Raw genomic sequence first — 23879 nt, 5'->3', positions numbered from 1 at the left:
ATAAGATTCCTTTGCTGATGCAGACTTTGTCGGTCTTAGTTGATGGAGTCTTTTCAGTCGTAATTTGGGTCCATGTACGCCAAAGCTATCCCCTTTGGGTCGCACATGTTTCCATTGCTGCTTTCTCCTGTAGAAGCAGCATCTTCAATCAATTGCATGATTTGGCTTTCTTCATAGTTGTCTATATTTTGTAAGGCTTGTTTCAGCTTTTCTTTGAGAGCTGCCTTGGAAGGTAAAGCTTTAGGGAAGCTTTGCTGGATGTCTTTCGGAACCTTGGGGACTTGCTGTTTAGGAGTCCATCCTTTGATCTTGACTTCTTTAGATAGATATTTGATTCTATCAAATTCTGCCTTAGTGAAATTCAAAATGATAATGAAGGATATACGTTTCTGAACAAAATATTTGCACATTTTAATGTGCTCAGGTAAAGTAGAAATGGCCTCTTTGGTCTGAAAATCATCAAATCTGTTGAGGAATTGTTGTGGGAGGATTTCTCTATTTTCTCCGAATAAGTTCCACCATTCGTAGAACCATCTAGGAATTATAGCTTTAGTAATACCTAAGCTATATTTGATGAACCAAGTATGTCCTGGTCTGTGGTACAGGAAATTAAACCATGCTGCTTTATAATCGTGCCAGTTATAAGTCTGGGGACGATGTGTCATGGTAAGTGCTACTGGTGTGTGCAAATGATCTACAAACCACTCAAAAGGTGATAAGATTCTTTTAATAGTAAACCTAGAGTAATTAATGAACCATGTTCTATTATCACATAAAGTATGTTCTACCTCAATGGAGTCTGTATCGATGAGGATAGCTTCATAGAACCTCCTCGTCTTGTATGGACTGTCAGTATCCACATAATTGAAATCCGTGAAACAAAGTTTGATTAGGTCTTCTAGTCTGAGACCTTCGTACTCTTTGTCTAGAGCTAATATGGGTAATACCTGGATGGTAATGTAGTCAAACTTTTCTTCTTTGTGAAGGTCTTCTTGTGAGGCCTTCTTTGTTGAGGGGTTGACTGCTTCTGCGAATGTTTCTGGAACTTTCATGGTGTAGCTCTCTTTTGTCTGAACTGAAGAGCTGGATGATGATCCTTTTTCTAAAGGCTTAGGTTGGGGGGCGGTAAGTTTCTCTGAGGGAATCGGAATTGGTGCTGATAATTTCGAATAATCAGCTAGAGCTGTATATCTGTTTTGAAAAGAAAGTTGTGACCTTTGAGGGGCTGTTGATTTGCTAGGAGTGATCGGAAGAGGAACAAATGGTCTAGCCATTTTATTGATTTCTTTTCCTTTGGTGGGAGTGTTAGGCTTGAAGGGCCTCATTTTTTCCCTTTAAAAGAGTTATTTTCTCCTTTAATGAAATCAATCTTGAAATCGAAGCTAGATAGTAGAGCTTGCCATCTAGCAAATATCTTTTTTGAAACAAGAATTTTGACATCTTTTTGAAGAATTTCTTTAGTAGATTTACAATCTACTCTAACAAAAAATTCTTTGTTAACAAGATCATCTTGAAACTTAGTGATACATAGCACTATAGACAAGACTTCTTTATTATTGTCGATTCTTTTAGCAAGTTGTGGCATTTGAACACTTGAGGTGCAAGTTGTGATATGTTGTAATATTGATACGCATGAGGTGGTATAAGGATAGGGGTTGATACGCATGCAGTGAGATAAGGTGAGAATGATACGTGTGTTGCTAGTAGGGGAACAACTTGAAGTCGCGTGGTGTGATAAGGTAGACTAAAATGTGACTAGCGTTTTTGAGAAAATGATTTTCAAAACTAAATGTAAGGCTCCCGCGGTGATATAAGGAAAGATTGTGATTGTGATTGTGCAATGTGATACGAGGCTGTACCTAGGACATGATTCTTGTTGTTATCTTTCATTTACATAACTTATGTTATGTTTGCATCGTTTTCTTTGGTGTCCTTATTATGTGTTTCCTCCCTCGATGCCTTTATTGCCTTAACTTTCGTTGTAGCTTATTTTGTTGTATTTCTTCATTGTTTCATTCCTTGTTTCCATTATTATAGTGTACCGTACATATTCAACTTCTTTATTTATTCCAGTAGGTGTCTTGACCTGGCCTCGTCACTACTCTACTGAGGTTAGACTTGATACTTACTGGGTACCGTTATGGTGTACTCATACTACGCTTCTGCACATCGTTTTGTGCAGATCCAGGTACTTCATACCAGCCTAGGCATCCGTGAGTTGAGCTTCGATCGGAGACTTTAAGGTATACCTACCAGCGTTCGCAGGCCTCGAAGTCACCCTCTATCTTAGTTTCTATTGCATACTCTTATTATATTGACTGATGTATTAGGGATTTGTTAGTTGTTTTGTGGAGTCCTTTTTATGATAGCTGTTGGTTTAATTTGGAGTTTTATTATTATTTCCGTTAATTTTTTATGTATGTTAGGCTTACCTAATCTTAGAGACTAGGTGCCACATCCTACGGAGGGAGGTTTGGGTCATGATAATTTTCTACTTGATTTATGTATGGGGGCAGAGTATATGTGAGGTGATGAGTATATATACGTTATCATGGGTTAAGCATGTGGGGTGGGCTACTTAGTCGGTTGTCTTCCATTATTTCATGCCTTCATTTATCCCATGTTACTACGTGTTAAATACTTTAATTACTACTTGTTCTTACTTGTTAAATTCATGCTTTTATTCATGACATGCCTTAATTTGCTATATGTTTTCATGAATCTGTTTCTTTATTATATTGACCGTCTTTACTTGCCTTATGTTTTTGTATGTTGTTAGATAGCAACTTTTATCAATTTATGTCTTTATTTGTTTAATTTCTTATTGCGTTTCATTGTGAAATACACCATAGTTGGTTGTAGTTTTGTACATACATGTTATTTGTTTGGGATCGGGTTGCATGCCACAATGGATATTGGTATTATTTTTTGGGATTGGGTTGCATGCCACAACGGATATTGGTATTATTGTTTGGGATCGGGTTGCACGTCGCAACGGATATTGGTATTATTATTTGGGATTAGATTGCACGCTGCAGCGGTAGTGGTATATATATTTGTGGATCGGGTTGCACGCCGCAATGGAGAAGACATATTGATTGTTCTTAACTGTTGGTCCTGTATCCGTGTGGTATTGAGAACTTGAGCATAGATATTATTCTGGATCCCTCTGTTGTGTATTTATTGTTCCAGTTTTTTATGTCAACTGTTGTTTCCTCAATTTTTGCTATTGTTTTACTTATACTTGTACAGGTTTATGTGAGTGCCTTATTATAGCCTCGCCACTACTTCGTCGAGGTTAGGCACGACACTTATGGAGTACATGGGGTCCATTAAACTCTTATTACACTTCTGCACTTCTTGTGCAGATTCTGGTGTCGGTCCCAGTGGCGTCTAGTGGAGCCATTACTTGGACTACTATTTATTCGGAGACTTGAGGTAGAGCTGCACAACTCGCAGACCCTGAAGTCTCCTTCTTATTGTCTTTTGTACTGTTTAATTTGATTCAAATAGTTGTATTTTCATTCAAACGTTGGTTGTAGCACTTTTAGTAGCTCATGCACTTGTGACACCAGATTCCGAGATTAGACTATACGGCGTTTTGGAGTATATTATGTTTATTATGAGGTTTTACAACCTTGCTTCTTATTAAACTGCTTTTAAAATTTGTTAAAATTAATAGTTGTATACTAATGTTGGCTTACCTAGCAAGTAAACGTTAGGCGCCATCACGGCCCTGAGGTTGAGATTTCGGGTCGTGACAAGTTGGTATCAGAGCACTAGGTTGCCTTGGTCTTACGAGTCATGAGCAAGCTTAGTAGAGTCTTGATGATCAGTACAGAGACATCTGTATTTATCTTCTAGAGGCTATAATACTTTAGGTTTGAATCATTCTATTATTGTTCTCTCACAGGTGGTGAGGACTCATACAACATCCACAGCATGTGCAGCAACACCTATAGTAGAGCCTCAAATCAAGCAGGAGGAGGAGATCCCTATTCAGACTGCGTCAGTTGAACCAGCTCAAGTCCTAGAGGGTTCATTGCCACCCAGTACTTCAGGACGCCCTAGTCCTCTTTGTGGGTCTTATGTAGAGCGTGGTCCAGGCTGGTGTATTTCTTGTGCACTAGCCGTCTCTCAGGATGGGGGAGGAGCCCAGACTCCCGCTACTCACACTCTAGAGTAGATGGCTCACATATATTAGACTCTGGTGGTTCCTCTAATTAGAATAGTTTATCCTATTATTGCTACGCAGTCCAAGAAGGGTCTCGCGATGTCATTAGAGGGACTAAAGAGGTTGAATACATTCACCGAGTTATTTCCTATTCGTTTTGGTGGTACACCTTCTGAGGACCCTCAGGATTTCTTAGACCGTTGCCACAAGTTATTGCGCAACATGGGTTTAGTGGAGTCCAATAGAGTCGACTTTGCAGTATTTTAGATGCATGGCTCTACCAAGAGGTGGTGGTAGGAGTATGTTCAGGGCAGACTAGCAAGTTTACCTCCACTCACTTGGGATCAGTTCTCAGAGCTATTCTTGGAGAAGTTCATCCCCTTCACTCTGAGAGAGGACTTCTACAACCAGTTTGAGCGCCTCCAGTAGGGTAGCACGACTGTTACCCAGTACAAGACTAGATTTGTAGATTTATCTCGTCATGCAGTTGTCTTGATCCCTACTAAGAGGGAGAGGGTGAGGAGATTTATAGATGGTCTTACTTATGGCATCAGGTGACAGATGGCCAGAGAGATTGAGGATGACATTTCTTTCATTCTAGTTGTCTAGATCGATAGGTGGATCAAGAGGATTCGTGGTCATGGTAGAGAGGCGGCATCTGAGAAGAGGCCTCTTTATTTTGGTGGTTTCAGTGGTGCCTCATCTGGAGGCAAGGGTTTATTTGGTAGAGGCCATGCTATCAGGCCAGTTCAGTCAGCATTTCAGGCATCATATGGTGATTCGAGCAGTCATGGGTCTTATAGGTCTCGTCCAAAATAGCTAGCCTACAGTAAACCTTCATCTCCCATCAGTGCACCACCGATTCAGAGCTATCACAGTGGTTATTCGAACCATCAGGGTCAGTCCCATATTCAGCAGCCACATTAGCAGAGGGAGTGCTTTGAGTGTGGAGGTACATGTCATATCAAGAGGTATTGTCCTAGACTTCAGAGCAGTATGCCGCAGCAGGGTACTCGCGCCATAATTCTGACACCGGTCTCTCCACCATCCGCTCAGCTTGCTGGAGGCAGGGTCAAATAGCTCGGGGTGGTGGTCAGGCTATTAGAGGTGGAGTCCACCTAGGGAGAGGTTGTTCGAGAGGTGGAGGTAAGATTGGTGGGGCTCAGCCCATTACTATGCATTCCCAGCTATACCTGAGGTAGAGTTGTCTGAAGCGGTCATCCCATGTATTGTTCCAATTTTTCATAGAGATGCAACAGTTTTATTTTATTCGGGTTTCAATTATTTGTATGTGTCGTCCTATTTTGCTTCATATTCGGATATGTCTCGTTATTCTTTGAGTGCTCTTGTTTATGTATCTACATCTCTTGTGGATTTTATTATGGCATACCATGTCTATTTTGGATTTTCACGCTAAGATCATGATATTGTCCATGCTAGGATTGCCAAGGCTGGCGTGGAGAGGTTCATTGAGTCATGTGCCATATTAGGGTGGTGTCTTTACTAAAGGCATAAAGGATGGTTGAGAAGGGGTGTTTGACGTACTTAGCCTTTGTGAAGAATGGTAGTGCTGATACTCCTACTGTTGAGTCAATTTCGGTAGTGAGAGACTTTCCAGATATATTCTTAGTAGACCTACCGGTATGACACCTGATAGGGATATTGATTTTGGTATTGACATGGTGTCGGGCACTCATCCTATATCTATTCCACCATATCGCATGGCACCACTAGAGTTGAAGGAATTAAAGGGACAACTTCAGGAGTTGCTTAACAAGGGTTTCATCAGACCGAGTGTTTCGCCTTGGGGTGCTTCAATTCTATTTGTGAAGAAGAAAGATGGCTCTATAAGGATGTGTATTAACTACAGGTAACTGAACAAGGTTACTATCAAGAACAAGTACCCACTACCGCATATTGATGATTTGTTTGAACAGCTTCAGGGTGATAAGGTGTTCTCGAAGATTGACTTGAGGTCGGGGTACCATAAGTTGAAAATTTGGGCTTCAAATCTTCCGAAGACGGCTTTCAGGAACCGCTATGGCCACTATGAGTTTCTGGTGATGTCTTTTGGGCTGACCAATGCCCCAATAGCCTTTTTGCACTTGATGAACAGCGTGTTCCAGCCATATCTTGATTCCTTCATTATCACGTTCATTGATGGCATATTGGTTTATTATCGTAGCCGAGAGAATCATGAGCAACACCTAAGGATCGTGCTCTAGACTTTGAGGGAGAAGAAACTATATGCTAAATTCTCCAAGTGTAAGTTTTGACTTAATTTAGTGGCATTCTTGGGCCACCTGGTGTCCAGTGAGGGGATTAAGGTGGATCCAAAGAAGATTGAGGCAGTTCAGAGTTGACCTAGGCCTTTTACAGCTACTGAGATTCGGAGCTTCTTGGGTTTGGCGAGTTATTATCATCGTTTTGTGGAGGGTTTTTCATACATTGCAGCTCTTTTGACTAGATTGACCTAGAAGGGTGCTCTTTTCATATGGTCCGATAAGTGTGAGGCGAGATTTAAGAAGCTTAAGATTGTATTATTTACAGCCCTAGTATTGGTGTTTCCTATAGGTTCGGGATCTTTTACCATTTATTGTGATTCATCGCTTATTAGGCTTGGTGCGGTGTTGATGCAGGACGGTATGGTGATTGCATACGCGTCTTGTCAGTTGAAGGTTCATGAGAAGAATTACCATGTGCATGATCTATAGTTGGCAGACATTGTTCACGCGCTGAAAATTTGGAGGCTCTATCTATACGACGTTTCGTGTCAGGTCTATACCGACCATCAGAGTCTCCAGCACATGTTCAAGCAAAAAGACCTTAATTTGCGGCAGTAAGGATGGTTAGAGTTGCTGAAAGAATATGATATCACCATACTATATCATTCGAGGAAGGCCAATATGGTGGCTGATGTATTAAGTATGAAGGCTGAGAGCATGGACAGTTTGTCATATTAACCGATAGAGGAGAGACCACTAACTATGGATGTTTAGGATTTGGCCAATCAGTTCTTGAAGCTGGATGTTTTGAAGCCTAGCCAGATTCTCACTTGTATTGTGGCATAGTCATCGTTGTTGGAGCTTATCAACGCTCGCCATTTTGATGATCCTCACTTACTGGTGTTGAAAGATATAGTGCAGCGGGGTGGTGCCAAGGAGATTGTAATTGGATATGATGGTGTTATGTGTCTTCAAGGCCGGATTTGTGTTCCAAATATTGATGGGTTGAGAGAATTGATCCTTGAAGAGGCTCACAGATTGTGCTATTCCATTCACCCAGGTGTCACGAAGATGTACCATGACTTGAAATAACACTATTGATGGCGGAGAATGAAGAAAGATATTGTTGCTTATGTCTCTCGGTGTTTGAACTGTCAACATGTGAAGTACAAGCATCAGAAACTAGGTGGGTTGACTTAGAGATTGGAGATACCAGAGTGGAAGTAGGAGCGCATCACTATGGATTTTGTGATAATCTTACCATGGACTTTGAGGAAATATGACACAGTCTGGGTTATTATGGACCATTGACTAAGTTTGCACACTTCATTCCGATGATGACTTCATATTCTTCATAGCGGTTGGCTCAAATTTACATCCGAGAGATTATATGCCTGCATGGTGTGCCCATTTCCATTATTTCTTATCAAGGCACGCAGTTCATATTGCCTTTTTGGAGAGCCGTGCAGTGTGAGTAGGCCACGCAGGTCGAGATGAGTATAGCGTTTCATCCTTAGATGGACGGACAATTCTAGTGCACTATTCAGATATTAGAGGGCATGTTGCGGGCATGCTCTATGGATTTTGAGGGTCAGCGGGACCAGTTCTTACCTCTAGCAGAGTTCGCCTACAACATTTGTTGTTAGTCGAGCATCCAGGTGGCTCCGTACGAGGCCTTATATGGGAGGGGATGTCATTCACCGATTGATTGGTTTGAGCCGGAGAGGTTAGAATGTTGGACACTGATTTGGTCCGTGATGCTTTGGAAAAGGTTAAGGTGATTCGGGAGCGACTTTATACAACTCGGTCCAGGAAAAGATTTATGTGGACCGAAAGGTTCGAGATGTGTCTTACATGGTGGGCGAGAAGGTTCTTCTTCGAGTGTCACCTATAAAGGGCGTAATGCAGGTTGGGAAGAAGGGAAATTTGAGCCCGAGGTTTATTGATCCATTTGAAATCTTGGAGAGAGTTGGGGATGTTGCTTATAGGCTTGCGTTGCCTCCTAGCCTATTAGGGGTACATTTGGTATTTTACATTTCCATGCTTCGAAAGTACCATGAGGACGGGTCACACATTTTGGACTTCATCATGGTGCAACTTGATGAGAATTTGACCTATGAGAAGGAGCTAATGGCTATTCTAGACCGGCAGGTTTGAAAGTTGAGATCCTAGAGTTTTCCTTTTGTGAAAGTGTAAGGGAGAGGTTAGCCGATCGAGGAGGCTACGTGGGACTCCAAGTCCGATATGCAGAGTAGATACCCACACCTTTTTAGCAGTCAAGATACTTTTCTATGTTCGTTCGTGTATTGACTCGGCCAATCGATTTGAGTATTACAACCCCGTTTCTCTCATTTACTGCTCAATTTATGCCTTACATTTGTTATGTGACTAATCGGGGGTGATTAGTTCGGGTCCGGTGAGGTTTTGGAATGATTTGGAACACTTAGTTCTAAGGTTTAGAACTTAAGTTGAAAAGGATAATCGGATGTTGACTTATATGTAACGACCCCGGAGAATTATTGCTAAGGAAATTAAGGTTTTGTGGTGCCGAGGTAGATCAATTAGTACAAAGGTTATGGCTCGGACCTTTTGGGTTGAATAATGCACTGGAGAGTACAGGAAAGTTTCGGCAGAAGAGGACATTTCTGCGGCCCACTATACGGTCGCAGAATCACTATGCGGACCGCATAATGGCCGCAGAGTGAAGCAGATATGAGGCAAGATTTGAGGAAATTTGTGGTGCATTATACGACCGCAGAGTGATTCTGAGGTGCATTATGTGACCGCAGAACAGGTATGTGGGCCGCATAATCACCGCAGACCTATCCAGGCGACCCTCATTTTGGAGCTTCAATTATGCGGTCAGTTTGCGGACCGCATACGTGTTTTGTGATCGTATATGCGATCGCAAATCTGCGTCGGGGCTTCAATTTTTTCTAATTTTTTACCCAACCCAACTTCGATTTATAGCCCTTGAAGCTTATTTTGGAGCAAAAATATTATATTTTTAGAGAGAAGGGAAAGTGTTCTAGAGAGAGGAAGAAGCTCAAGTGCTTTGTCCATCAAGATCTTGTCCAAGCTTTGAAATCCAACAAGGAAATATCACAAAATCTTCACCCAAGAGGTAAGGTTCTAACCCCTAGTCTTCAATTTCGAGTTTAGGTAAAGATGGGTGATTGGGAGTATGATTCTTGGGTGTGAGAGTATTATTTATACATACACATATCAATAAGGTTTGTGGAAAGATTGTTGAGTTCAAATGGGTAAAGATTGGGTTGAAAATGGTAGAAATCTTCAAAGACTTTAATTGAAGATTTGAGGGTCGAGTTGATGTCGGAATTTTATGAAATTTGTATGGTTGGACTCGTGGTTGGATGGGCGTTCATATTTTATAACTTTTTCTGGGTTCCGAGATGTCGGGCCCACGAGCGATTTTTGAGTTAAATTTTGAATTTTATTGGAAAATTTGTATTTCCTTATGGAATTAATTACAATAATTGGTAATGACTGAATCGAATTAATTGTGGCTATATACGAGGCTTTTGGAGACCAATTTTCATGGCAATGGCATAGTGGAATAAAGAATTACACAAGTTGAGGTAAGTAACAATTCTAAATTTGGTCCTGAGGGTATGAAAACCCGGATTATGTGTTATGTGATTGGTTTTGAGGTGACGCACATGCTAGGTGACAGGCGTGTGGACGTGCACCGTAGGAATTGTGACTTGGTCAAATTCCATGGAACTGTGTAGTTGAATAATCTGTTGATACCAGTACATTCTCTATGTGCTAGAGATAATTGAGTTGAGACTCGTATTAAAAATCATGCTTGGGGTCACTTCTGTGGTTGAATTATATGTTCAAATTGTATTTTTACACTCAGTCATGTTCATTCATTTCATATCATATCTCAGTCTCTGTTGCTATTTATTGATGCATATTATCATTTTTGGGCTGATTTTCATGACATCTTGAGCCCGAGAGACTGGAGAGGTTGATGACTGAGTGAGGCCGAGGGCCTAATTGTGAGGATATTTATGGGATCGAGATGCATGCCGCATCATGTTTCATTGATTTAATCCATGATTGGCTTGTTATAGTGCTTGGGCTGAAGGAGCCCCTCCGGGGTCTGTACACACCCCCAGTGAGCGCAGGTACCTACTGAGTGCGAGTGCCGAGTGATGAGTGACTGTGAGGAATGAGTGACTGTGAGGAAAGAGTGACTGTGAGGTTTGAGTGAATGGGAGAACTGAGTGACTATTACTCTGAGAGGATGCATTGATTTCATTATTTGCTGCATTTCAGCTGTCATATATCACTATTTTGGAAATTTCGGAAAAATATTATTTTATGTTTCAGTCAAATTTGATATGAAATTTCTGTGAAATTTTAAATGTTGAAATTGAGAGCATGTCTACCCTCTTATGTTGGAAAACACTATATTTGGACTTAGCTGAGAAGCTCGTCACTACTTTCAATTCCTTATTTATTATTTTTACTTACTAAGTTGGTTGTACTCATACTACACCTTGCACTTCGTGTGTAGATCCAGGTGATCCCGGACATAGTGGGTGTTGATTCTTTCGCACAGTTGATTTTTCGGAGATTCAGAGGTAGCTGTTGTGTTTTGCAGACCTTGTCTCTCCTTCCCTATCTCCTTGTTTACTGTATTTGGTTTTAGACTATTATAGACCGTATTTTCCAGACTTGTAATGTATAGATGCTCATGTACTCAGTGACGCCGGATTTTGGGAATATATATTTTACCCAGCATTTGTGGGATTTTCTCTTAAACTTAATTATTATATTTTCCGTATTTAAAAGAAATTGTAGGTCATTGATGATGTCGGATTGCCTAGTATTGAGATAGGCGCCATCACGATGGGTGAGATTTTGGGTCGTGACAGTTCGAGGACGAACATTTCTTTTAGAGGTGGAGAATGTGACGACCCGATAAGTCATTTTGAGTACTAACCTTAATTTCCATATTTCAAGACCTCTAATAGCTCCATTTGATGTTTATTGATTTGCGTGCATGGTCCGTGTCATTTTTCAAAAAGCTTTTAAATAAAAATTTGAAGAAAAAATGATTTTTGACTTAAAATAAAGCTAGAGTTGACCACGGTCAATGTTTGTGGTAAACGACCTAAGATCGGTGTTTTGACGATTCTGGTAGGTTCGTATGATGTTGTTGGACTTGTACGCATGTTTGGTTGGGTCGCGGGAGACCCGAGGTAGCGAGCAAGTTTTCATGAAGTTACTACACTTGTGTGCATGTTTGTATTGGAGCTCGAGGGGCTCGGGTGAGTATCGGATTGATTTTAGACCAGTTTTTGCCTTGTGAAAGCAAAGGCCAACAGGCATGTGTACTTCGCGAACACGATAGGTGCTCCGCGAACGCAAAGAGCACCTAACGCCAATTTAAATAAAAGAAGGAAAACAGGATTTCATTATCTTTCACCATTTTTGAAACCTAGAGCTCGGACTAGAGATATTTTTGAAGAGATTTTCATCCAAACTTCATTGGTTAGTATTTTGCAACTAGTTTTGATGTATTTTCATAATCACCCATTGATTTTTAACCTTGAATTTAGTGATTTCAAAGTAGAAATTGGGAGTTTTGGGTAGAATTTAGGAAATAGGTAAAACTGAGATTTAGACCTCGAATTGAGGTCAGATATCAAAATAAATCACATAATCGGGACCGAGAGTGAATGGGTAATCGGAATTTGGTCTGAATCTCGGATTTTGACCAAGCGAGCTCGGGGTTGACCTTTGTTGACTTTTTCAATTTCATTAAAGATTGAATTTTTTTTTCGCACGTGGGTAGTTTCTAAAGCTTGTTTCAAATTGTTTGAACTATATTTGGCTAGATTCGATTGGTTTGGAGGCTTGTTCAAAATGAAAAGCAGTGATTGATTGTTGACTTGATTCCGGAAAGAGGTAAGTGTCGTGGCTAATCTTGACTTGAGGGAATTAGGACTTGATTGGTTTATTTGCTACTTGATTTATGTGTGGGGACAGCGTATATGAGTGATGAGTGTATATACATTGTCATGAGTTATGCATGCGAGGCGGGCTACTTAGTTGGTTGTCTTCCATTATTTCATGCCTTCATTTATCTCATGTTACTACGTGTTAAATACTTTAATTGCTACTTGTCCTTACTTATTAAATTCATGCTTTTATTCATGACATGCATTAATTTGCTATATATTTTCATGAATACGTGTCTTTATTTTATTGACTGTCTTTACTTGCCTTATGTTTTTGTATGTTGTTAGATAGACACTTTTACCCATTTTACGTCATTATTTGTTTAATCTCCTTATTGCGTTTTATTGTGAAATAAGGTGTAGTTGGTTGTAGTTAATGGACATTGGTATTATTGTTTGGGATCAGGTTGTAAATTGCATTGGATATTGGTATTATTGTTTGGGATCGGGTTGCATGCCGCAATGGTATTTGTATATATATTTGTAGATCGGGTTATGCGCCGCGACAGAGAAGACATATTGAATGTTCTTAACCGTTGGTTCCGTATCAGTGTTGTATTGAGAAATTGAGCATAGATATTATTTTGGAGCCCTCTGTTGTGTATTTATTATTCCGGTTTTTAGGTCAATTGTTGTTTCCTCTATTTCTGCTATGCTTTTGCTTATACTCGTACATGTTTATAGTGAGTACCTTGTTATAGCCTCGTCACTACTTCATCTAGGTTAGGCTCAGCATATACGGAGTACATTGGATCGGTTGTACTCATACTTTACTTATGCACTTCTTGTGCAGATTCTGGTATCGGTCCCAGTGGCGTCTAGCGGAGGCATTACTCGGACTAATATTCATCTAGAGACTTGAGGTAGAGCTGCACAGTATTTGCAGACTCTGATGTCTCCTTCTTCTTGTCTTTTGTACTGTTTAATTTCATTCAAACAGTTGTATTTTCATTCAGACATTGGTTGTAGCACTTTTAGTAGCTCATGTACTTGTGACACCAGATTCCAGGATTAGACTAGACGACATTTAGAGTATATTATATTTTTCAAACCTAGAGCTCGGACTAGAGATAATTTTGAAGATATTTTCATCCAAACTTTCATTGGTTACTGTTTTGCAACTAGTTTTGATGTATTTCCATAGTCGCCCATTGATTTTTAACCCTGCATATAGTGATTTCAAAGTAGAAATTGGATGTTTTGGGTAGAAATTAGGAAATAGGTAAAACTTAGATTTAAACCTCGAATTGATGCCAGATAGCAAAATAAATCACATAACCGGAATCGAGAGTGAATGGGTAATCGGAATTTGGTCTGAATCTTGAATTTTGACCAAGCGAGCTCAGGTTGACTTTTGTTGACTTTTTGTATTTAATTAAAGATTGAATCTTTTATGCTCGTGGGTAGTTTCTAAAGCTTGGTTCGAATTGTTTGAATTATATTTGGCTAGATTCTATTAGTTTGGAGGCTTGTTCAAAAAGCAAAGTCGTGATTGATTGTTGACATGATTGCGGAAAGAGGTAAGTGTCGTGGCTATTCTTGACTTGAGAGAATTAGGACTTGATTGGTTTTTCTGCTACGTGATTTATGTGTGGGGATGGCGTATATGAGTGACAAGTGTATATACGTTGTCATGCGTTAAGCATGCAAGGCGGGCTACTTAGTTGGTTGTCTTCCATTATTTCATGCCTTCATTTATCCCATGTTACTACGTGTTAAATACTTTAATTGCTACTTGTTGTTACTTGTTAAATTCATGCTTTTATTCGTGACATGCATTAATTTGCTATATATTTTCATGAATCCGTGTCTTTATTTTAGTGACTGCCTTTACTTGCCTTATGTTTTTGTATGTTGTTAGATAGCCACTTTTATCCGTTTTACGTCTTTATTTGTTTAGTCTCCTTATTGCGTTTTATTGGGAAATACGTTGTAGTTGATTGTAGTTTTGTACATACATGTTGTTTGTTTGGGATCGGGTTACACGCCGCAACGGATATTTCTATTATTGTTTGGAATCGGATTGCACGCCACAACGGATATTGGTATTATTGTTTAGGATTGGGTTGCACGCCGCAAAGGATATTGGTGCTATTAATTGGGATCGGATTGCATGCTGCAGCGGTATTTGTATATATATATTTGTGAATCGGGTTGCGCGTCGCAACGGAGAAGACATATTGATTGTCATTAATTGTTGATTATGTATCCATGTTGTATTGAGAAATTGAGCATAGATATTATTTTGGAGCTCTCTGTTGTATATTTATTATTCCGGGTTTTAGTTCAATTGTTATTTCCTCTATTTCTGCTATTGTTTTGCTTATACTCGTACAGGTTTATAGTGAGTACCTTGTTATAGCCTCGTTACTACTTCATCTAGGTTAGGCTCAGCATATACTGAGTATATTGGGTCGGTTGTACTCATACTATACTTATACACTTCTTGTAACACCAAATTCCTGGATTAGACTAGACGGCGTTTAGAGTATATTATATTTTTGAAACCTATAGCTCAGACTAGAGATATTTTTGAAGGGAGTTTCATTCATAATTCATTGGTTACTATTTTGCAACTAGTTTTGATGTATTTCCATAATCGCCCATTGATTTGTAACCTTAAATTTAGTGATTTCAAAGTAGAAATTGGGTGTTTTGGGAAGAATTTAGGAAATAGGTAAAACTAAGATTTAGACCTCGAATTGTTGTCGGATATCAAAATAAATTGCATAACCGAGATCGAGAGTGAATGGGTAATCGAAATTTGGTTTGAATCTCGAATTTTGACCAAGCGAGCTCGGGGTTGACTTTTGTTGACTTTTCAATTTCATTAAATATTGAATCTTTTTCGTATGTGGATAGTTTCTAAAGCTTGTTTCGAATTGTTTGAACTATATTTGGCAAGATTCAATTAGTTTGGGAGCTTGTTCAAAAGGTAAAGTCGTGATTGATTGTTGACTTGATTGCGGAAAGAGGTAAGTGTCGTGGCTTGTAACGACCCGGCCAGTCGTTTTGAGTATTACAGCCATGTTCGCCCATTTACTGCTCAATTTATGCTTTACAGGTAATGTATGACTTGCCGGGGTAAGTGGTTCGGGTCCGGAAGGATTTCAGAGTGAAATGAGACACTTAGTCTCATAATTAAAAATTTAAGTTGGAAAAGTTGACCGGCTTATGTGTCAACGACCTCGGATTTGAATTATGATGATTCCAATAGCTCCGTATGATGATTTTGGACTTAAGGGCATGTCCGGAAAATTATTTGGAGGTCCGTAGTTGAATTAGGCTTGAAATGGCGAAAGTTGAATTTTTGGGAAGTTTGACCGGGGATTGACTTTTTGATATTGGGGTCAGAATCCGATTCTGAAAATTGGAATAGCTTCGTTGTGTCATTTATGACTTGTAGGCAAAATTTTAAGTCATTCCAGATTGATTTGATGTGTTTCGGTACAAGATATAGAATTTGGAAGTTCAAAGTTCATAGATTTTGATTTGAGGTGTGATTCGTCATTTTGATGTTGTTAGGTGTGATTTGAGGCCTCGAGTAGGTCTGTATTATGTTATGGGACTTATTGGTATGTTCGGACGGGTTCCCGAAGGGCTCGGGTGAGTATCGGACGAGGTTCGGAGCATTTTGGAAGTTTTGGCTAAGGCTAGAATTTTTCTAGTTCTGGTGTGACCGCACCTATGGAGAATTGGGCGCAGGTGCGGAGCCGCAAAAGCGGCAGTGCCATCGCAGAAGCGGGAAGGGAGCTGGGCGTGAGGACCGCAGATGCGGGTGCTTGAACGCACCTGCGCAACCGCAGATGCGCTTCACGTGCGCAGAAGCGAGCATCGCAGATGCGACCATGGCCATCGCAGAAGCAGCCTGGCTCGCAAATGCGCGCATTTTTCCGCAAAAGCGAGGGTCGCAAGTGCGACCTCTTGTCCGCAGATGCGGAAGTCGCTAGGCAGAATCTTTAAATCTTGGGTTTTGGTTTTTTTCTTCATTTTTGGATTTTGGAGGTCGGTTTGGGCGATTTTGGAGAGGAATTTTTTCACAAAACTTAGGGTAAGTGTTTTTGACTCCCATGTCATTATATTTCATGAATCTATCTTCATTTTTAGCAATTGGTTGATGAATTTAAAGAGGAAATTTGGGATGTTGGCCTAAAGTTTCATAATATGAATTTTTGAGTTTTGAACATCGATTTGAAGTCGGAATTTAGTGAAATTAGTATGGTTGAACTTGTAATTAGATGGGTTGTCGGATTTTGTGAACTTCGTCGGATTCCGAGATGTGGGCCCCACGGGAGATGTTTGGAGTGTAATTTCAAATTTTGTGGGAAAACATTAGTATTTTGATATGGAATTAATTCCTATAATTGTGTGGACTGAATCAAATTTATTGTGGCTAGATTCGAGCCATTCAAAAGTTGATACGCACATAATGGAATTTTTGGAGCATTGTTTAGCTTGCTAGACATTGGATTCGTCTTGTTCGAGGTAAGTAGCCCTTCTAATCTTGGAGCTGAGGGTATGAACCATGAATATACGTGTTATGTATTTGGTGTTGAGGTGACGCACATGCTAGGTGACGGGCGTGTGGGCGTGCACCGTGTGAACTGTGACTCTGTTATTTCTGTGGTACTGTGTAGTTACCTGAACTTATCTATAATCATGAAATCTCTACGTACTAGAGTTATCGAGCTGTGATTCATATTAGAAGCCATATCTAGGCTACATGTTTATTCTGTTGGGACCTACCGAGGTCATTTCTGTTGTTGAGTTATCTGCTTTTATTGCATTACATACTCAGTCATACGCATTCATATGCATATCATATCTCAGTCTCTGTTGTTATTTATTGATGCATCATATCATTGTTTTCGGGCTAGTATCAGGACATTGAGAGCCCATGAGAAAGAGAGACTGGAGAGATTGATGACTGAGTGAGGCCGAGTGCCTGATTATGAGTGACATTTATGGGATCGGGTTGCACGCCGCAGTGGTTACATTGATTTATGATAGCGCTTGGGTTGAAGGAGCCCTTCCTTGGACATGGATCTTGTCCGAATCATTATATACCTAGAGATGGATCTTCTCCACGGGCTGGATTGGCCCTACTCGGTACTGAGTGACTGATGATCAGTTGATGTGTATATTCCGGGATGGATCTTCCCTGGGCCGGATTGGCCATATACAGTACCGAGTGATTGAGAATGATGAGTGGAATGCATGAGAAGGTGAGATTGAGTACTCTGAGAGTGTGAGTACGTGAGTTGATCTCTGAGATACATTGTATTGACATGCACACATGACATACAGGCATAGAGATGTATTTTCCTCATGTTGTACGGTATCACGTCATTCATGACTTCTCATACATGTTGACATATGGGCATAGTGATGCATTTGTTTTACACTGGCTATCTGGAAAGAAAATGGAACATCTTAATTATTATTGAAAGGAGTTTTGGGAAAATTATAATTTTCAAACTTCTTCATATTTTTAGCAACTTTAGTAAACGATTTGGGTTTTCATCGATGTACCTGAAAGGCCGTACTATTTCCATAAATCATGATTTTGTTGAGCATTTTATCTCTGAGTTACTTCTTGTATTACTTGTTTTACGTTGTTATGGACTGTTGATTGGCTATTAGTATTGGACCCGACCTTGGTACAAGCTCATCACCACTTTCCACCTAAGGTTAGGTTTGTTACTTATTGAGTACATGGGGTCGGTTGTACTCATACTACATTTCTGCACCTTGCGTGCAGATGTTGGTTGTTGATGTTGCTGTGTTCGTTGGGAGCTGGATCTGAAGATGTACCTGCGTTCCGATTGTTGCTGCCTCTTATTCATGGTAGCCTTAGATTCATAAAACTCTGTTTATGTACTTTTCAAACAGATGATGTATTACTTCATACCAGCTTTCTATACTCTATTCTTAGAAGCTCATGATTTGTACTACCAGTCCTTGAGGAATGTGTAAGATTAAGATATTTTTTTACTTAAATTGCTTTATTAATTCTTATTGGAATTGGTTAGTGGTTAATTGGCTTACCTAGCGGGTTGGGTTAGGTTCCATCACGACAAGTGAATTTGGGGTCGTTACAAGTTAGTATCAGAGCTCTAGGTTCATAGGTTCCACAAGTCATGAGCTAGTGTCTAGTAGAGTCTTGCGGATCGGTATGATGACGTCCATACTTATCTTCGAGAGGCTACAGGGCATTTAGGATATATACTTCCCATATTTCTTTCCTTATCATGCGGAATTGATTTAGCTTGAGACATAACTCTTTGAATTCCTTCCATGCATTCGTATGCACACATGAGCGCTCGGTATCAGCTGTGCATTGCCGGCTTCTGATTCTATGAACAAGGTTTGAGATGTGTACTCTGTGTTTTGGTGATGGGCCAGTCTGGAGGACTTGAGGCCATGGTTAGACCGCAGCTTAAGCTTAAGCTCGGTAGCTTTAATTGTAACTTGTACATTGGACTCATGTGTCCAGTAATATCCCTACGAGTGGAATATGTTACTCGATGAGCGGTGTAATGGCTCTATGATGAGTATGATGTAACTGCGGTATGTGTTAAGACGATTTATATGTGACGTGAAGTGTTTCCTTGAAATGTAAAGGAGGGACCATTGGGTGCTTGATTTTCGTTTTGATGTGACGTACAGTCTCGAGTATGAATGTTTGAAGGATCTTTCACATTGTTAAATTTTGAGACAAATTAATTCTCATGTCTGGTTAATGAGTTTGGACTCAGATAGACTAAGTGATTGCATAGTAATTGTGACTGTGAAAGGGTATAACAAGATACCAATTTGAGGCTAAGCAGGTGGGTTATTATTCCCTACGGAGTAATCTATGTAGGTGTGTTCCTTATAATGTGAGTGGAGAGTTTCTTTTCTGCCAGCGGAGCGTATGTGTTGAGATTTGAATTTGAATCTGGGTGAGAAAGTTGACTTGAGTATTAAGAGAATGAATTCGAGCTTAGCGGACGATTGAGATATTTTATGGTTTGTATTGTATGAGCTTGAGAAGAATTTTCGTCGAACTGGCTGTAGTATTATGGCAGTCATAAAGTATGGGTATTGTGAGTTATGGAGTATTTTAATCTATGGCTTTGAGCCAAGTGGGTGAGCATGTTATTGTCAATTCAATTGATGGTTATATGTTAAATTTTAGTTTGGTCTGAGGCATACTTGTGGATTAGTTATGACTTGCAGAAGTTGAGATCGAGAATGACTCGAATACTGAAATTTCTAAATACAGAATATATTGCGCTTTATGGGTATATGAAAATCACGGGGTGAGTGAGTTGTTATTTGTGAATAGTATAGTGCGCACGGAGTATGAATTTGATCAGTGGTGTTAAGGAAGGATTACCTCTTTGAGTGTTGTTGTGCTAATGGGGCATGCGTCTTTCAGCCCATTTGGGTAGTGCAATTTAGATTTGAGCAAAGTGGGTGACTCTCGAGAAGGTGCTAATGGATTCAAAAATGTATAAGTGGCAATTGAAAATTTTTCAGATTCGTGTATCGCTAGAATCAGTTATTTATATTGGATGGTGTCGGGACTTACGGTAATTCTATATGACTATGGATTCTACACTTCAGTATAGGAAAGGGAAGAGGAACATTTTTAAATTTCACATAAGGTCTTTCAGAGTGGATGTCTCGGTTGTGGTGCTTTTGGGGTACTTAAGAGGGAATGCAGCGGCTTATGGGCCCTAGGGCATTGTGGTTCTATGCTAGGGTTCATGGGGTGAGTTATGGTTAAAGATCGTGGTGTGTTAGAAAGAAGAAGTATCAATCTGAATAATCGGAATGGACTCAGAGAAAATAGGACAACTGGATAGTAGGCTAGACCAGTACGGTAATGGTAGGATCGGTTCTTTGGGTAATTACGATGTGGTAAGACTTTACAGATGTTTTGGTGGCAATATTCTTGGGTTTGGTGACCTGCGTAGCTAGGTTGAGTTAGAGGAATTCAGTTCTAATCGCTTGGTTATGTGAAAATGGATTTCAAAGTGTTCTTGATGGTTTCCACCAAGGTTTAAGATGGATATTTTCTACCGGTGTGAGGTAGTATGTTGAGTATTATGATTTTCTACCTGATGGGATCAAATGGAAGGCTTCTGGCTAATCGTATGTGTATTTTACTTGTGATTCAGAATGATTATGAGGTTCTCGTATTTTTCATATGATGGCATAATAGATGCGGTGTGTTGTGTGGGATTAAGGTTTGCGTGTGCAAGGTCACAGTTTAGTTTTGAAAGGGAGGTTATAAATTCTTAGAGGGCATGGACGATTTTTGATGTTTAGATGAATGCTATAACTAATTGGTATTGCGTGAGTAGAGAGTACATTTCAGAAGGTGCACTATGTTTTGAATTATGGATATTTCATAGGTATTGCGACACTCTCCTGGTTGATAGACTGCTGATATTCGAATTATTGCTATGTGGCACGGAAGAATTATGGAAGTATTCCTCGTGGGATGATAGTGTATGAGAGATGTGTTAGTCATTCGAATGCTAGAATTGGGATCAGAAATGGTGATTTGTGTGTTCTATGGTATGGGAGACTGGGAGTTTACAGGAGCAGATTGTTTCATGGTTGCGGACTGTGAAGGCATGGCCGAAGGTAGCCAGGTGATAGTAGGTATTATGATTCAATCGATGTGGATTTTTGGAGGGTTAATTATCTATTTGTGGGTGACCAGAGTTGATTTGGGGGTCCATTGGTAGGCCTAGTTAGGTTGTGTATTCTACACCGAGTCGGATTGGTTGGCTTCATACTGCTATTGTTAAAGGATATGCCATTCGATTGATATTGAACTTATTCATGTTCTGAAATGATCTGTGAGTTGCTCTTCTATGCTACGAGGAGTTGTGATTCATTGGTTATATGCACACATGGTGCGATTCTATTGGGGGCCTTGTGGCAGAATTTGAGCGAGATGAGTATTTGGGTATTGCATGATTGATTGCGTATTGGTTATATTCTTTCAGGTTTTTGTGTGGCGTTGTGTCATTTGCCTCCCCGTGGTTATTGATTTTGAGCAGGGTGGCTCGAGATATATAATATGGACCAACGTTTGGATGGGGCCACGCACTGTAGCGGAGTTATGTTAAGGTATAAACCTTGTGTTAGAATCGTGTGATGGTTCTACGGTGTGTGATGGATTTTTCAGCATTTTGTTGTGGCAGTACTTGTTAATCTTACGGGGTAGTTCTCTCATTTGAGTCATTTTCAATGACTTAGTACGTTTGAATTGTTGCGTATTGGCGCACGGATGGCACGGGTTGTGGCTCTGAGTTATACTGGTGTGGCATGTCTGTGGGATAGTTGTGTTTAATAATATAAGGTCATTGGACCTAGAATGGGTACTATCAGGTTTGATTTCGGTATGTTCGGGAGGATAATATTGAAAGTCGGCTTAGAAAGTGATTATGGTAATGGTTGGGACGAGAGAGCTCCATGACTTGCTGATATGATAAGGGGTCATAAGATTTTCTGTGTGCTTCTTTCATTATAAGTATTGTACGAAGGTTTTGGAATGAGGTTTTGTTTGATTTGGGGTTTAATACCAGTACCGGGTTAGTTAGAGTAGTTTCTATGATCGGGAATGGTGCTACGAGCATGCGAGTTGTGTAGTATGTTATGTGATTATATCTGAGGTTATTGTTATGGCTTGATACAGCTTGTTTAGACTCATACAGTGTGTAAATGTAAGATTCGTGTCTTGAAAAGAAATTCTGAAGGTTGGAAATTGAATTCCAAGGTTTTTGGGCCAAGATTGAATTGATAATTTTTGTTGTGTCGTGTTGTCGGGCCTATATGGGATAGGGTGACATGGTATCACCCCCAGATACGTGCGTGGTAAGATGGAGTAGTGATTTGATGGCTTAGAAACAACTCTTGGCACGTTCGAGGACGAACGTATATTTAAGTGGGGGAGAATGTAACGACCCGGCCAGTCGTTTTAAATATTACAGCCATGTTCCCCCATTTACTACTCAATTTATGCTTTACAGTTGTTGTATGACTTGCCGGGGTAAGTGATTCGGGTCCGGAAGGATTTCGGAGTGAAATGAGACACTTAGTCGCATAATTGAAAATTTAAGTTGGAAAATTTGACCGGATGTCGACTTATGTGTAAACGACCTCAGATTTGAATTCTGATGATTCCAATAACTTCGTACGGTGATTTTGAACTTAGGGGTGTGTCTGAAAAATTATTTGGAGGTCTGTAGTGGAATTAGGCTTGAAATTACGAAAGTTGAATTTTTGAAAAATTTGATCAGGGGTTGACTTTTTTATATCCGGGTCGGAATCTGATTCTAGAAATTGGAATAGCTTCGTGATGTCATTTATGACTTGTGTACAAAATTTGAAGTCATTCCGGATTTATTTGATGTGTTTCGGCACAAGATATAGAATTTAGAAGTTCAAAGTTCATAGATCTTGATTTGAGGCGCGATTCGTCATTTTGATGTTGTTATGTATGACTTGAGGCCTCGAGTAGGTCTGTATTATGTTATGGGACTTGTTGGTATATTCGGATGGGGTCCTGAGGAGCTCGGGTGAGTTTCGGACTAGGTTTGGAGCATTTTGGAAGTTTTGGCTAAGGTTGGAATTTTTCTGGTTCTTGTGTGACCGCACCTGTGGAGTGTTGGGTGCAGGTGCGGAGCTGCAAAAGCGGCAGTGCCATCGCAAAAGCGGTAAGGGAGCTGGGCGTGAGGACCGCAAATGTGGGTGCTCGTGCGCAGAAGCGAGCATCGCAGATGCGACCATGGCCATCGCAGAAGTGGCCTTCTCACAAATGCGCACATTTTTCCGCAGGAGAGAGGGTCGCAGGTGCGACCTCTTGTCCGCAGATGCGGAAGTCGCTGGGCAGAAGCTTTAAATCGTGGGTTTTGGTTTCTTTTTTCATTTTCGGATTTTGGAGGTCGGTTTGGGCGATTTTGGAGAGGAATTTTTCCACACAACTTGGGGTAAGTGTTCTTGACTCCCTTGTGATTATATTCCATAAATCTATCTTCATTTTTAGCAATTGGTTGATGAATTTAAAGAGGAAATTGGGGGTGTTAGCCCAAAGTTTCATAATATGAATTTTTGAGTTTTGTACATCGATTTGGAGTCACAATTTAGTGAAATTAGTATGGTTGAACTTGTAATTTGATGGATTGTCGGATTTTGTGAGTTTCGTCGGATGCCGAGACATAGGCCCCACGGATGATTTTTGGAGTGTAATTTCGGATTTTGTGGGAAAACATTAGTATTTTGATATGGAATTAATTCCTATAATTGTATGGACTAAATCAAATTTATTGTGGCTAGATTCGAGCCGTTCAGAAGTTGATACGCGCAGAATGGAATTTCTAGAGCATTGTTTAGCTTGCTCGACATTGGATTCGTCTTGTTCGAGGTAAGTAACCCTTCTAATCTTGGAGTTGAGGGTATGAACCCTGAATATGCGTGTTA

Source organism: Nicotiana tabacum, chromosome 19 (genome assembly GCF_000715075.1).
Source record: "Nicotiana tabacum cultivar K326 chromosome 19, ASM71507v2, whole genome shotgun sequence".
NCBI classification, from domain to species: Eukaryota; Viridiplantae; Streptophyta; class Magnoliopsida; order Solanales; family Solanaceae; genus Nicotiana; species Nicotiana tabacum.
Note: the sequence above shows the minus strand (reverse complement) of the source record.